This window comes from Pinus tabuliformis, chromosome X (assembly GCF_031772625.1).
Source record: "Pinus tabuliformis cultivar Carrire ecotype Pingquan chromosome X, CPIR1, whole genome shotgun sequence".
Taxonomy (NCBI): Eukaryota; Viridiplantae; Streptophyta; class Pinopsida; order Pinales; family Pinaceae; genus Pinus; species Pinus tabuliformis.
The window spans coordinates 572,376,835-572,395,436 of record NC_142308.1 but is presented as its reverse complement, the minus strand read 5'-3'; positions in this window follow the sequence as shown (position 1 = coordinate 572,395,436).

Here is an 18,602-nt window from a genome sequence, read left to right as displayed (position 1 = left end):
CCATAGAAACCCAAATCCATTCTTTCTAATCTTTTACAAAAATCCTTTGGGGATAGTGCTAGTAGATGGAATTGCTTCTCGTATAGATGTCACTAGAGTTAGTCTACTTCCCCTAGAAAGTCATATATTTCATCAAAATTTCATTCTCTTTTCTACTTTTTATATGAAACATCTCCAATCTTTAATTCCATAACCATCATACTTAAGAAAACACAAGACAAAAAAAACTAAATACTTAAAACTAACTTGAAACTCTATGTGTTGAACTGGAAAAAACTAAAATAGCAACTTGATTTGTCATCTTCAAACCCATGAAAACAAATAGTAGATTTTTGCATATTTACCTTCATTCTAGTGGGTATGTTGCATGAATATAATGTTATGGATTGGATCATTGTATTATTTTTCATCCATCTTGATGCGTTTAGAGTGGAAAAATTGGATGAATTAGAGCACATGACCATTTTTATCAATGGTCCCAGTATTGAAGATCTCAGGAAAAAAACAACAAGAGCAATTTTGAGGCCTTATATAAACAAATTTTATGGCTCCAACTTTGGACCTATATTTCATAATCTACACACCGATATCTTTCCAACAGTGCAAGAATTGTGTTAATCAAAGGTTGTATGAAAAAATTATGCCTCCCAGAAGTTGACCGCTCAAAATTGACCACCATAAATAGAGAGGATGCCACATCAACCCCCATTATTCGTGGATAAGGGGTTATCCACATTGTCATGAAGAATACTCTAGAGGAGTAAATATTGTAATGATTGTTAAGAGATGGAGTCAAACCTAACTTCTAGTAGGCTATCAGGCTGTGTTGTAACCAAGCCATTAGGAGGAAAAGGTGTTCCATTCTATTTAAGTGCATGTTCTTCCATAGATGAGAAAAGTAGCTGAAAGTGGATAGGGAGAGAGAAAATAGAGAGGGATTGTGCATTATAGCAGCCCATGGATCACATGTCTTTCTTCTTTGTACTTTCATCCATTTTCCCTTCAGAGAAAGAAAGAAAACAACCTCACCTTCCAACTGGGTTTTCTCCCAAAAGGGTTCCCAAGTTATATCTTGTGCCAATTGTGGGTTGTGAATTTCATTTCATTTTTCTCTATTTTTTACATATTTTATCTATTGCATGCATAAACATAACACAATCAAAACCATAAATTTAAGGATAAATTAACCCTCACAGTGTAGATTTTATATTTTAAGTATAATTTCATTAGATATGTTGTGACAAATTATCCAATGGAATATCCATGGTAATTTATGGATCATCTAATATTTCCTTTTGTCTTATTTTCATCTCTTGCTCAACCATCACCAAACAATAAAACATCCTTCAAAATGAAATGTAGTAGGTAAATAGATCCTTCAAACCATATATCTTTTAAAATTTTGGCTCTCCTAGTCTCCAATATTGACCTACCAAGGGCTTCGACCATGATGAACAAATAACAATGGTGATGAACTCCATCCCTACATTAGTCCTTTAGAGGGATTGAAAAAGTAATTGATAAACAATTAATTGGTACAAATAGGATACTAAGGATAGACACCCCAAAATCTAGTTCACCATTGAGACACAAAACCCATGATTATCAACATTAATCTCAAATGCATCTGATTAGCTCTATCATATGCCTTGGAGAGATCCACCTTAATGATAATCATTGGTAGCTCCATTAATTGTATAAATGTAGGATTTATTGTACAACTCCAATAGCATCATGGATTTGACTTCCATGAAGGAGACCAAACTCTTCCTTAGACTCATAGAAAGAAATCACACTTAAAGCTATATATATATATATATCCACACAAGAATTTGGGTCTGAAGTCAAAGGGAACCAAATTTCCTTTTTAGGGATCCTTGTAATGCAGGTTGTCTTAAAGGCTCCCACAACCTTTCATGTATGCCTTGATTCCTCTACTACCCTTAACAAATATTATTCTATAAGATCTGCATAGATCCCTATCCATCCATTTGGATGGGCACTTTTTATCCTTCCAAATAGATTCAAGAACCATTTCCAATTCTTCCATGCATATTTCCTCCATCAACCTCTCACTTGATTCCTCGATCACAAAACTTGGAAATAAGTGGCCATCTTTACAATTTCTACTATATTGGCTATATTTTTCTTCCTTGCGGACCCCCTAAAAGTGTGTCATGCCTAGATCAACAATATCCTCGAAATTTCTAGCCTTTGATCCATCCTCTCTTTGCATTTCCCAAATAACATTATGCTTTTTCTGTGACTAACATGATTGTGGAAATACTTAGTATTTTCATTGCCCTTGGCCACCCATAGATCCTTCGTCTTTAGCCCCAAAAATATCCCCTGCCTACTAATAGTTTCCTTTTAGTTTGTTCCAAAATCCATACTATTTCTTTCATATCTTCTACATTTTGATCATATGCCTCAATTATTTGATTTTCAACTATGATTAATGCTTTCTTATTCTTCCTTCATTCAATTTGTGCCCAAGGCAATACTATTTTTTTTAACTAACTTAAGGTATATGACAAAGTTGATACTTGTTGACTCCCTTAACTCAACATCACAGAACTTCCATTAAGATTTGATCATTTATAAAATCTTCATCTTCCAACTAAGTAAAGTTGAATTTTAAATGCCTTGGAGGTTATCATATTCTCTTGCAATCTAGAGCAGTATTTTTGGATGATTTGATTCACCATCAAGCACCACTCATGATCTAACCTTGAATAGACTAGACATGATGGACTCTGAGACTAGGACTGTACCTGAGTTTCTCTACACCTTTGCATCTCCTATTTCTCATGTTACTTCAAGCATGAACCATTCTAATTTCTTTGACATCCACCAATATAGCCTCTTCAGTCATATTCAAAACAAAATATGACAGAGGGTTTTCTTTGGTTGCATTCCCCTAGTTTTACCCCTTCGATGGTAAAATTTAAATCATCTCCCAAAATGACCTTCCTACATCTAAAAAATATCATGCCATCCACATTTCCCATAAGGCCACATTCTCCTCATAATGCCCATGTATGTTGGAAACATATACAATTTTCCCCTATCTCTAAGGAGGAGTTATGCTCTTAGAATTGAGTCGAAAATCATAGACTTGTCATTGGTATCTTCTTACAACTACTAACTTGTTCCCTATATCTTCCTACTAAATCTACAAAAAGAAAAATCCCAATCCCTCAATATATTAGGCAAATCTTCAAGTATTTTTTTGTCTTTCCCCATGGTTTCTTGGATTAAGACAATATCATATTTGTGTAATTGTGGATAATCTACCTAGTGTCATTCTTTTTAGGAACTACCCAAACCTTATAATTGAAAGACAATAAAATCATGCAGAACCTTTCATGGCCTTGCCTAATTTAAGGGCGATCTGTAAACTGTCATCCATTATATAGTTCATCATAGTGGATTTGATCAAATAAACTAAAATCTACACTATGAAGGTTAAATTCCTATAGATTCTAGATTTGTTAATTACTATATTTTTTTTTCTTATGCATGAAATAGATAAAATGCAAAAAATACAATTACACACCATCCACAATGAATATAAGGATTTGTTGTAGGAAACCTTCATAGGAGAAAATCTGGCTAGAAGGTGAGGTTATCTTCTTTCAATTCTGGTATGGAAATAATTCAAGTACAAAGGAGAAGACACATGCACTCTCTATGGAGTTACCTTAAAATTATGGCCTATTAGGTTGCTACAAAATACTAACCCCCTCTATTGTATTCTCTAACACCCACTCCCAATAACTTTTCTTTACTATGGAATATGATAAAATAGTAGAGAAGGGAACCCCTATTCCTGCTAATGGGTTGGTTTTAACATTTTCTCACTAGCCAACTAGGGGCCAAGTTTGACTCCTTCAACTCTTAACTAGAGTTACAACCTTGACCCTTTTAGAGTCTTATTCATAGCCTACACATGGTTAACCCTTTTTGCATGAGTAATGAGGGCTAATGTGGCATCCTCTCGAACCATGAGGCATAACTTTTGAATACGAACATTGATTGACATCTTTCTTGCATAATTGGAAAAGTATCTAAGGGTAGAACAAAAGAAAGGGGTATGACACAAGCAATAAATTCTAGACCTATAAAAAATCATTTAATGCCTCAAAATGACCCCATAAGGTTTCAAATCCCAATTCTCCAAACTAGAACCTACTGGTAAAACCTACAAGCTAATTCCTCTAAAATTTCCACTCCAAAAGCATCAAGATAGATAACAAATAATATAGTGTTCTAATATAGATCAAAATGCCCCTCTAAGGTTTATTGCTTTTTTGGTTGAATCGCTATATATTCTCTAGTCTAGGTGAGGGTTCAATTATAATATGTTCCCTCTTTATGAATGAAAAACCTCTTTTATACAATCCAAACTTAACCCTCCTTTGGTACCTACGCCATTCAAGTATATAGTAGCTTGTATCTATCTCAAGAAGTATCTAATTTGGTGAGGAAGTTTAGAGACATCAACCTTTGATGAATGATCTTGCACCCATGTTCCATTATAATTTTCTTTATTATGCATAGGTCTATCAAGCCCCACTACCATGGAGCACACCTCCCATGAGTTCCCTTAGTTTGGAAAGATTTGACTTCAACCCCCTTTAGATATCTTCCCTATATTGCAATCATAAGTATACGCTTCTTTATAAACCCCAAAACCAACAAGAAATCAGAGCCTAACGAAAAAGCCTCTATTTCAAAATTTGAAGAGTTAGAGGGATATGTAGACTTAATAGGAATTGGAAGAGGGTGGACCTTTGATAGATCTCCCTATGTCATCTCTTGCATAGAAACACATTTTTCACAAACTCAATCGAGCCCAAAATTTGATTATCCTTCCCTTCTTTTGCCAACCACTGCAACCTTGAATCTTTAACTTTTAAAGATTTGAAATTGTTGGAAACTCGATTGGAAGCACCCTTTCCCCATTATAAACACAATCCACCTTTTCCCATATATCAATTCCTCTAAATATTGATAATTTCTCCCTAGTTATCATAACTTCCCATGTCATATATCACATGGACAAAAGTTTGGTATATTTGTCAAGGTTTAATTGAAAATGTTTACACCCCAATGTGTCCTAAATATGTTATCTTACCCTAGGGATCTAACCATCTCCAATTTTTCAATGAAGAGGTCTGACCATCAAAGGTATCCTCAACTACTTAATTATCAATTTCTATGAATTGGAAAAATTTAGACCTTAACCTTCCCATTCATGTGTAATATTTACACGAAACAATACAAACATATTTCATGCCTCTCAACTTGTTTAAATGTAATTCACTTGAAACTATACATATATGAGGGTGGGGTGGCGGGAAATATTTGGTAAATTATACATATATGAGGGTGAGCGTGGGGGGGTGGGGGAAATATTGGGTAAATTATAATAATTTACCCAATATTTCAAGGGTTGGTGTGGGGGGAAATATTTTGCAAATTATAATAACTTACCCAATATTTTTCCCCACCCCCATCCTCATATTGGCAACCCATCATTCATCACCTTGACCACTAATCTCGTCATGATCGATCTTCTTCATCTCTTTCTATTTGCTCTATTTTATTTCTCATTCCTCTCTATGTAGAAATTCCTTGTAAGTTCAAACTGCTAATTGTAATTTACTAAAACAATAGACTTGAATCTACTCTACTCATCAATGGAAATAATTAAATGATCGTGAAATCACGAAGCATACAAGAGAGATAACTCAATCAACACATTACACAATTGTTTCCTGGGGAAAGCCACAGCCAAAAACCCCTGTTATCTGTATATTGCATTAGTTAAAAAATATTAGAAGATTACAATGCTTTGCTCAAGCCCAAGCAACCTTTGCACTATCTCTATCTATCTCACAACTTCCTAGACAGGCCCATGCCAATACTTAACCAATTTTCTGCTTGCCCAAGTCCCTATTTCCTTATGTTATTTCCTTGGGAATTAGACCCCTATTAATTAGGGAAATTTCTTAATTGGAATTGTACAATCCTCATATGCCTTCCTTTGACTACATGCACCAACTGTACAATTCAGATGATTATACAACTAATAGTACATTGTCCCTGAACTCCAATCTCAACTGCGTAACTCTCAGATCTGACATGCATGAATTATTTATGAGTGAATCATTAGTTTACTAGTTGATGACTGCATGCAACACCACACTACATTGCAATCAACACCACACTACTAGACCTCCCACTAGTACCTCCAACAGTTGGAACTAGTTTAACTAGCTTTAACTTAGTTAAACTTAATTAATTAATTACAACTCAAAGTAAACTCAACCAGGGCTCCTATAAAGTAGGAGACATTCTACATGACTCAAGTTAGACCCTCAACTCGAATTAATTGAGCCAACTAAGTCAAATTAACTTAGTTAACTAATACAAGTTGTCATGAGATGTGGAATTACAATTTTATTCCCAATTTAATTCAAGGACAAAATTAAATTAGTACTTTCTTGTTGTAGTTTCAAAGGTGTGGTATTTCCTGCAGTGATCATCTAGTAAACTGATGATTCACTCATAAATAAATCATGCATGTAAGATCTGAGAGTTACCTAGTTGAGATTAGAGTTCAGGGACAATGTACTATTAGTTGTATAATCATCCGAGTTGTACAGGTGGTGCATGCAGTCAGAGGAAGGCCTGTGAGGATTGCACAATTCCAATTGAGGAATTTCCCTAATTAATAGGGGGATAACTCCCAAGGAAACAACACAAGGAAATAGGGAATTGACCAAGCAGAAAATTGGTTAAGTATTGGCCTGGGCTTGTCCAGGAAGCTGTGAGACAGATAAAGATAGTGCAGAGGTTGCTCGGGCTTGAGCAAAGCATTGTAATCTTCTCATAATTTCTAACTAATGCACTATATAGATAACAGGGGTTTTTAGCTGTGGCTTTCCCCATGAAATCATTGTGTCATGTGTTGATTGAATTATTTCTCTTGTATGCTTCGTGATTGTTTAATTGTTTCCACTGATGAGTAGAGTAGATTCAAGTCTATTGTCTTAGTAAATTACAATTAGCAGTTTGAATCCATGAGGAATTTCTACATGGTATCAGAGCATAAACCACTCTAGAAGAAGAGAATACGAGTTTGTCTTTTGCAGGTGAAATTGAATTTGTTGTATCATACTTTAGAGCCAAAAGGATGTCGTTCTATAGGTTCAGACTTGAATATGCCCTTGATGGTAGTTTTAGCTATATTGCTTGGAAGGACAGGATGGAAGTAGTGTTGGAAGACAATGAGCTTAAGGAATTCCTAGACAAAGATATTCCTATGCCTCCAGCAGCTGATGCTCAAGATCTAGCAGAGTGGATAAAATGTGTTGCAAAGGCGAGAAAGATTATCCTAGAAGGAGTTCGAGATCATATTGTCTCGAACCTCCATGGTAAGGAGACTCCATATGCATAGTGGAAGGCCTTGACAAACCTGTTTCAAAACAACAATGACCACAGGAAGCTGGCATTGAAGGAAAAGCTTTGGAAAATCAAGATGGAGAAGGGAAACACAATACCAAAGTACTTGACCAAGTTCACCCAATGTCGGGATAAGCTTGGAAGTTCATCATTCTCGATAGCCTCCCTGACCAAGCATAAGTATTACGTAATATTTGTAGATGGATTTTCTCATAAGTGCTAGATTTTCTTCATGCAGAAGAAAGATCAGACATTGGCTGAATTTTGTGAATTTAAAGCACTTGTTGAGAAAGACACTGGCAGGAAACTTAAAGCTCTTAGGAGCGATAACGATGGAGAATATTTGTTGAATGATTTCAAGAACTCTTGTGCATCAGAAGGCATTCAATGGGAATTAATAACACCCCATAACCCACAATAGAATGGGGTGGATGAAAGAAAGAACAAAAGTATTGTGGGAGTTGAACAAGCAATGTTACATGAATAGGGCCTAACGTTGCACTTTTGGGTTGAAGCATGCAAAACAACTGTATATGTGCAAAACAAGAGTCCTCATTAGATTCTCGGGATGAGTACACCAGAAGAAGTTTTTTCAGATAAGAAACCATATGTGGCACACTTCAGGATCTTTGGTTCATCAGTTTACTGTCATGTTACCAAGGATGCAAGGAAAAAGCTAGAACCAACAGTTGAGTTGGGCATATTTGTGGGGGTACACTGATACACCTCACAACTATCTCCCTATTTAACCCTCTTCCTAGATCTATTTCTTCACCGTGTCCTGAAGATGAACCACACTTGTTGGTTCGAAACACGTTGACCAAAATCTTAAATGTGAATTCTTCCGAAAAATATTTTATACACCTCACAAATATCAGGTGTACCTGTCATCTCACAGGATGAAAGTGGTTCGTAGAGATGTGAATTTCGATGAAGTGAAGGCCATGATATGTTCTCTTGAGAGGGAATTTCAGTTGCATGGAGATGAGGAGCTTTTAGCTCCAAAGGAAGAACCTCAAGATGATGTGGAGCAACCACATGCAGAGGAGCAAAGAGTGGAAGCACTCACTCACGCAGAGACTTCTAAAGATGGGAGGAAGCGCACTAGAGAGGTTGGCAGATTGATGCATGGTGCTAGAGAGAATGTGGGAGCACCCACATCACAATGCATATAGAGGAGGTCACCAGATCAGTACATTGGCTACATGGCTCTGATGAGCGAGAGTGTAGAGATTGAGCCATCCTCATTCGAGGAAGCAGTGCAAAAACCAATATGGGTTGATGCCATGGTTGAGGAGTATGACTCCATTATCAAAAATAGTGTTTGGTAAGTGGTCCCAAGACTAGCAGACAAGTCAGTGGTGAGTTTCAGATGGATTTACAAGGTAAAGCAAGCAATATATGGGAGTGTGGAGAAACACAAGGCTAGATTTTTGGCTAGAGGGTTCTCTCAGGTGGAGGGAATTGATTACGAAGAGACCTTTGCTCTAGTAGCAAGGTACTCTTCAATCATATCTATTCTAACACTTTCAATGCAGATGGGATGGAAGATACATCAAATGGATGTGAATACAACATTCCTCAACGATGTGATTGAGGAAGAGGTGTACATGGAACAATCAGAAGGATTTGAGACCTTCAACAAAGAGTCACATGTGTGCAGACTCAAGCGAGCACTGTATGGATTAAAACAAGCACCCCATGTTTGATACACCAGGATTGATAGCTATTTCATCAGGCTGGACTTCACCAAAAGTGAAGAAGATGCTGACCTTTACCATATTGTTGTTGAAGGTAAATTGTTGATTATAGTATTATATGTCGATGATTTAATTCTAATAGGTGATGAGGAGCCGGTAAAATCTTGCAAAGAGGATCTTGCAAGATAATTCGAGCTGAAGGACCTGGGGCTCATGCATTATTTCCTTGGCATGGAAGTATGGTAAGGAGATGAGGAATTGTTTGTCTCTCAGACAAGTATGCCAATGAAATAGTGAAGAAGTTCCACATGGAGAGAAATAAACCCATGGAGACTCCTCTAGCATGGAATTGGAGGAAGGAAGACGCTACTTCAGGTGAAGTAGTGGAAGATATTATTTACAAAAAACTTGTGGGTTCACTTATGTATTTGGTGAACACACAACCGAACATATGTTTTGCAGTTAACCAGCTTAGTCAAGCAATGGTTAAGCCAATTGAACTATATTGGAAGGCAACTAAACATGTGTTGAGATACCATAGAGGCACCACTCAATTTGGTATTTGGTACAAGCGAACATAGGGAGTGAAGCTTCAAGGCTTCACTGATGTAGATTGGGAAGGGAGTCCATTCAACAGGAAGAGCACATCAGGGGAATCTTTAGTATTGGGTCAGCAATAATTTCTTGGTACAATAGGAAGCAGAGATCAGTTGCACTCAGTTTGCGAGAAGTAGAGTACATCGCTGCTAGTCTACTAGCTTGTGAGGCTATTTGGATGAGGAAAATCCTTGTTGGGTTATTTGGTCAACAAATGCATCCTACAGTGATTTACTGTGACAATCAGAGTTGTATCAAACTCTTTGAGAACCTAGGTTTTCATGATTGGTCCAAGCATATCGACATCCGGTATCACCATCTACAATATTGTGTGCAAAGGAGAATCATGTTCCTAGAGTACATTCATACGAAAGAACATGATGCAAATATTTTGACAAAGGCATTGTCAAGATGCAAATTTGAGTTTCATAGAGGCGGGATTGGGGTAGTAGATAATCCCTTTCTTGTTGAGAGGGAGTGTTGAAAATGCAACAAGAAAATCCTAATTTAATTTTGTCCTTGATATAAATTAGGAGTAAAATTGTAATTCCACATCTCACGACAACGTGTATTAGTTAAATAAGTTAATTTGACTTAGTTGGCTCAGTTAGTTGAGTTGAGGGTCTAACTTGAGTCATGTAGAGTATCTCCTACTTTATAGGAGCCCTGGTTGAGTTTATTTTGAGTTGTAATTAATTATTCAGTTTAACCGAGTTAAAGTCAGTTAAACTAGTTCCAACTATTGGAGGAACTAGTGGGAGGTCTAGTAGTGTGGTGTTGCCTGCAACGATCAACTAGTGAATTGACGATTCAATCATAAATAACTCATGCATGTCAGATCTGAGAGTTACCCAGTTGAGATTGGAGTTTAGGAATTGTGTACTATCAATTGTATAATCATCCAAATTGTACAGGTGGTGCATTCAGTCAAAGGAAGGCCTATGAAGATTGCACAATTCCAATTGAGGAATTTCCCTAATTAATAGGGGGTAATTTCGAAGGAAACAATGCAAGGAAATAGGGAGTCGGGTAAGAAAAAAATTGGTTAAGTATTGGCCTAGGCTTGTCTAGGAAGTTGTGAGACAGATATAGATAGTGCAGAGGTTGCTTGGGCTTAAGCAAATCATTTAATCTTCTCATATTTTCCGACTAATACAATATACAGATAGCTGTGGTTTTTAGTTGTGTCTTTCCCCGAGAAATTATTGTGTAATGTGTTGATTGAATTCTTTATCTTGTATGCTTCGTGATTGTTTAATTGTTTTCGTTGATGAGTATAGTAGATTCAAATCTATTGTTTTAGTAAATTAAAATTAACAATTTGAATCTACAAGGAATTTCTACACACACTACTAGACCTCCCACTAGTTCCTCCAATAATTGGAACTAGTTTAACTAACTTTAACTCAGTTAAACTGAGTTAATTAATTACAACTCAAAATAAACTCAACCTGGGCTCCTATAAAGTAAGAGACACTCTACATAACTCAAATTAGACCCTCAACTCGAATTAACTAAACTAAATACGTCAAATTAACTTAGTTAACTAATACAAGTTGTCATGAAATGTAAAATTATAATTTTATTCTCAATTTAATTCAAAAACAAAATTAAACTAAAATTTTCTTAATCCCAATTTGTATCATTACCTTTCTTTTCTCATATATATGAATTAGTTTACTGACATTTTCTTAATCCTTGATAATTTAAAACCCTCCTTTCCCCTGCCCTCATGGTGTGATTATTAGGCCCTTCTCTAACCAAGACGATTCTATAACTAGACGATGTATATAGGGGGTTCCGAGGGAAACCCAAAGCAAGCGTAGGATGCTCACACATTGGTATTAAAAACTTGGATTTACTATAAATATATTACAATGCCATAACGATTATTATCATGTATGTTAATAAGGAGGGTTTAAGCATTAAATAAAACACATAACTCGATCATTATCATGCATGGCAATTAGTGTTATGATCACAACATCGTGACCCCTTAGACTCCTTAAAAACAAATAAGCTTACATAGTATTGGTTAGTAATATATTCTAGTCACTCTATGTAAAATATTAAATATGTTACAATATCATAATAATTATTATCCTAAACTATAAACTATAATGATACAAAAGATAATAAATATGTTGCCATGATTATTTTCATGAATTATAAATGAAAAAGAATACTAAATCATGAATTATAAATGAAAAAGAATACTAAAGAGACTAATGATAATGTAGGTCACTGTTTTTGTTTTTTTTACATTGCTACCACATAGCTCTGGTTATAATAACTTTAATAAAAAAATGAAAACAAAGGAAATAAGTAATTTAATTAATTAAATAAAAAGATAAATAACTTGGAAAACAATTGATTGTCTATAAATATATTTTAATAAAAATATTGTTTTAAAAATTGTATAGCAATTTCTTATTATTAAAATATTAAAAAATATATAAATACAATTAAATTCATATTTGTGAAAAGATTGATGTTTTAGATTGCAATTTTTTTTTAATCAACTTAATCCTTTTCAAAACTTTGATGAAAATAAAATTATCTTGAAATTTAAACTATTTTTTTGTTAATTTAATTTTATTTTTCAATTTTTTTTTAATTATAAATATTTAAAAAAACTTCATTTCAATTATTTTCAAAAATTTAATTTGAGATTTTAATATATCTTTTATCAAATTTAAATTCCTCTATCTAAACTAATTTTTTTTTCCCAAAGAAAAAAACGAACTTTTTATAGTAATAATAAAAAGTTACATATACATGCCGCAACTTCCTTTTGTTGTATGATAGAGCATCATAATACCTGCTGGAAGGCTATTCTACCTTCCTTTAATTGAGAGTTATGGGTCATTCTGAGCATAAGCAGAGCCTCCTCTAAAGAGGAAAACAGCTCCCTTCCTCAGCGTTATCAAAAAGAGTCAACAGTTTAATGTTTATGGTAACAAAAACATTTACTGGCATCTTTCCCCGGGTTTCCTCTATTGAGGAAAACAACCCAAGACGAAAAAGAATGCGCAACACTATCATAAAATACTAGAACAAATTTCAATAAGCAGGCTTTCCAGCTATAAACAAAAAGAACCTAGTATGACCAACTCTACTATATGCATAAGCATGCAATCTATACATAAGGAGGCTGGTCCGAGAGGTGAGTGCCTCCATTGTTTTCTTCCACTATTCTCCAGCTGCCCATATCATGTTGTAGACCTTCTTTAGAAAGCTTGTCTGCAGCGTCGTTGCGTTCCCTGTAGATGTGATGAATAGAGAAGGCATTAAAAGATAGTTTTAAATGCTGAATATCTTCTAATAAAGGATACAATATGTAATTTTGACATCTGCTTTGATCATTTGCCCATTTGATAGCATTTAATGAGTCCCCAAAAATCTGAACTGTGGAGATCTAAACTAATTTTAAAATTGAAGTAATTTCATATTCACACTTTGAATAATATTAACCATATAAAGCTATATATCCATACAGATTTACATTGCAATAACACATAATGCAATTTCAATGTTTATGAAAGACACATTAACTAACATATAAACACTATTTTATAAAAGTTTGTTTTTAATAAGATATATAAATACCATTTTATGGAAGTTTTTACTTACATAAATAAAATGTTCATTTTCAAAGAATATATGTTGGATATATGTTGAAAAAGAATATACTTCCACTTATATGTATAAAGTGTCATTTTCAAAGAATATATTTGATAAAATATGTAATTATGTGTTATATAATATGCTATGAGACTTTTGGTTTGATTTCACCATTTATATTATGTCACAATGCTTAGAGTGGTACCATCAATGAACCACAACATTTCTTATGTATGTGAATACAAGGCCATCCCAAGCGTCAATTTTGTTAATAATAAAAAAAAGAAGAGGAAGATTAATCTAATAACCAAATAATTTTAAAATTATAAAATCCTCGTCAAAAACCTTGTTATCCCTGCGACAACAAGGTATAACGCATTCGATAATGCATTGACCTTGCTATTATCCCTATGTTGACTAAATAATAAACAAAAAATATGTAAAATATACATTATAAACATTTTTTTAAATATTTTAATTCTCATTAGTTCTCTGTGTTGGAGTCTTATTATACAATTATGTTTGCACCGTCACTAGTTGCATTTGCAGTACCAGATCATACTACCAATACTGACACCCACCAATACAGACTACACTTCACCTTTACATAGATTTCAAAACCAAGTTCACGTACTATGAAGGCCAGGTGTAGTCGCAGGAATAACTAACCATAAAAAAATTAAAAGAAGTCAACACTATTAGGGAAAGTGGAGAATGAAGGAACAAATGCTTTAAATTGAGTAGAGTCAATCACGATATATGAAGATTCTAGTAGCTATGTGAATACTTATATGCAAAAATAAAACGATTAAATTGATTTCGTATTATGACTTTTCTTATATTTTTGGGGGATTGCATTCTAAGTAGCATTTATCTCACTCAACATCTCAACATCCATGCATGTTGAAAGTCCTCATTAGTACAAATTAAGCTTATTATTTGAAAGATAATGCTTTCTCTTTTATTTGTTTTAAAGAATGGTTGTCACCATAAGTAAACTTACATATTTACTTCCACTAAGACCATGCCATGTGACTTGAAAGCCTTCCTTTGAGCTTTAACGAAAATGTACATGTTTTAACATTTGTTGCTTCGTATCACGTCACATTTTGAAATATATATATATACACTTTTCGTCATCTTTACAATACACAACTTGTTGACATTATTGTAACATATCCACATTAAAATTTAACTGTGCTTTCATGTTTATGTTTCTGATTCGAGTCATTTACTTGAATTGATCTGTTACATTTATTATTATTTTTTTAATATGATAATTAATATGTTATTTAATATATATATGTGTGTGTGTTTTACTATTTTAATGTTATATATTTTTTATTTTATGAAAAATTCAAATAATTAATAATTAATAAAAATGTAAATTATAATGAGACACAACTTTATTATAAATATGTAATAAAGGGTACATTGACTAAATTTATGTACTAAATTTATTACAAATATGTGATAAAGGTTCCATTGATAAATTTGATGAAATGAGGTTAAATTGTTGTTTTTTTTTGTCATATTAATATGTTCTTTTACTTTAAAAGCATTTAAAATGTTAGCCCCGAGGGATAGCTCAAATGGTCGAGTTCTCGTTGATAGTACTCTCCCGGTTTGGGAGGTCACGGGGTCAAATCTCCTCGACGCCCTCGGGGTCAGGCCTGATGGCCGTGCTTCTCTACGTGGACGTAGCGGCCCACCTCCGGTGCTCCGCGAACCACATCGAAAAAAAAAAAAAAAAAAAAAAGCATTTAAAATGTTCACAAATATAAAATGCTCATAACATTGATATCTAATATTTTCTTATTATTTGAGAGACCAATATTACTAAACTTTAGGTATAATTTTTAAAATTTCCACTGATCATAATATAGTATATTAAAAAAATCAAATTATTTTTATTTCTCAAATCTTTTCACCTAATAAATTTAAAAAATTTAATTTTCCATATTTAAAAAATTACATTTAAATAAATGATAACATGCCATGTTCAAAACAAAAGACATAGGAAACTTTTTAACAAAATCGAGTATCATTTTCTATGAATTGAATAAGGCCATAATATAAGACTATCCCTTTCACTACATATAATTTTAATAATAACTTTTAAAAATAATATGATGAGTGTATTTATATTGTAATTAACATTTGGATGTTCCAACTTAGACATTTTTGTGACTATGCAAGGTGCTTGGTTTTACCACATTAAATACAAGTATAAAAATGTTTCAATTTAACAACCTCATAATTTTACATTATGATTGATCTATTGCGAAAAGTTTGTGATTTTGTAAAATGATTTGGTCAAAATAATATTAGATATGAAACAACTAACTTAAAAAAGATGATTCATGAATGTTAACACAATTAAACTCAACACTTCACACTCTACACACATAGAATTTAAAACTAAGGCTTATACTTTTCCCATTATTATGATTACATCTCTCTCAATCACCCCAAATGAAAGTTTCATTTTTTACTCTGTTTTAACTATATTTAAATTAAGCGAAATTATCTACAATGCAGCCCTTGCTCAAATGTGACAGTTGGTTCATACATTTTAAGGTTCAATAATTAAACCAAGACATAGAGAACGCTAGCTATGCGACCTTGTTTAAAAAAAATAATTATTTCACTTAAGAAAGATGAATGGCTCCACCTACGCAACTTATCACATCAAAATTTAGGGGAAAATTTAATACATGTCACTTGTCAATCTCCATCATGAGTGGGCAAGTTGCAAGTACGAATGTAATTTTGTAGAATAAATTTAGCATGTCAAGGCCATCCATTATTTGCATAGACACCATATCTGCCATATTATCCTTTTGGATTTAATTGTTGATAACCTCTGACACATTGAACTCGATATTTGTGGGTCGCCAGATAGTCCACAATCCTTCACGAGTCGATAACATCACATTAGGTATAGGCATGCTAGAGAATCCATGTATGTGATTCCAGTTGGCCACCGGAGGATCAAGCTCTATGGCCACATCGTGTTGAATGCTAGAGCCCTTGGTGAAGGGGGGCTAACCATCACAACATACATATATTGTGTTATAGGCCAGAAATATGGCGAATGTGACCAAAATCGAAGCGTATGGGAGTTATAACCACAAACATTTTTCAACAGTCGTTTAACGTGGGAAAGTTTGAGAGTATGCAAAGCAATTAGGGTATGAGATGATTTGATGCCTTGAATATTATCAAATTCGTACAATGGCACAATCCCTTGGTTGATGCATGGATTCATTGAAACGTCAATACAAATTTGTTTTAGAGCAGGTGGATCAAAGTACTGGTTTACATTATTCTATTGTAATCTATCTCTCGTGAGTATATAGTTGTTCTGCACTTGTATCTCTATTGGCATGCCTGCTAGGTACTTTGAAATCCTTGATCACATCCCATGTGCACAACACTAACAATGTTTTTTTCTAAAACCTTGCACAGGAGTTATCTTGCATGCCTAGTTTATTGATTCATTTCCTTTGGCCTCTGTCGTGTATGAAGTTTGTAATTGGGCCTTGCAATGATTATCGTGCCCACCATCTATTCCTCTTCACTTAATGTTGTTGCAGAGATTAGGGATACCTCTATTCCTGTCAAAATATATTGGTTCGATGCTTGGTCCCCTTGTAGACCATTACTGTTATCACCTAATTGATTATGCTGCTGCTCTTCTATGACCAAACGTATAATTATGAAATGGTTGGCCAACTAATGTCTTGCTTTGGGTTATTTAGCTTTGGCGCTGGTGGCGGACAAACATCAACGACCATAAAAACTCAAAACTTAATGGTTAACTATGCAAATAAGAAAAAAATTGCTTATACTAGCGAAATTAATGAAAAAAACGATATTATACGTCACTATGCAGTGACATAATAAAACCCATAACTAATGACAATTATTACTATGCTCACAACATAGTTTATTGTTACTATACTATGCTCATGACAATTGTTACTATGCTCACAACATGAGTTGTCTTGCATGCCTAGTTTATTGCTTCATTTGCTTTGGCCTTATTCATGTATGAAGTTTGTAATTGGGCTCTGCGATGATTGCCATGCCCAACATCTATTCCTCTTCACTTAATGTTGTTGTAGATACCTCTATTGCTGTCAAAATATTGGTTCATTGTTTGGCCCCCTTGCAGACCATTACTGTTATCACCTAATTGATTATGCTGTTGCTCTTCTCCGACCAAACGTACAATTATGAAATGGTTGGTTAGCTAACGTCTTGCCTCGGGTTATGTAGCTTTGGTGTTGGCAGCAGGTAGACATCAGTGACCATAAAAACTCAAAACTTAATGGTTAACTATGCAATTATGAAAAAAATTGCTTATACGGGTGAAATTAATGAAAAAAACGATGATATATGTCACTATACAATGACATAATAAAACACATAACTCATGACAATTATGACTATGCTCACAATATGATGACCCTCTAGAAAACAAGTATGAACCTTTTGGAAAACAAGTAAACTTACATGGTATTGGGTAATCACTCAAAGTAAAACAAAGCCTATACGTTTTGTATTGTTTTTGTGAATATTTTTTTATTTGTTATTATTTATGAGAAAAGATAAGGATGAAAACTAATAATGGCAATAAAGTAAAAAAGATAAAATTAAATATTTAAGTACATGTTCTTTTAGTTTTTTAGTCATCTAAAAAAAGAATTAATATAAAAAATATACAATTATTTTCTTATTTTGTAAATGTTATAGTAATGATAATGATGATGTTTATTATTATTATTTTTTGTATTTAAAGGTAGGATTTGTACTTATATGAGATGAGGTTGATTTCCATTGCCACCACTAAATCTCTAGGTGAATCCATGTGTGTCCCAACACATGACTCACATGGCTAGTCAGGGGGATATGAGATATGAACTACAAACCACATACATCACAAATACTTCATATCACGACAAGCGTCAATTGAACTACCCCAAAAGACAATACTTATTATTATTATTATTGTTTTTTTTGTTTGTCAAGTTGTTTGTGTTCTCTAGAGATGACTACAAGCTTAACCTTTGGCTTGAGAAACTGCGACGTGGGGGCATCTAAGCTGTTAAAATCACTTATGGATTGCACCCGACTTGGGCCACACCAGCCTTTAACATGACTAAATTTTTGCCTACGAAGTTTTGAAGGGAGAACCTTCAC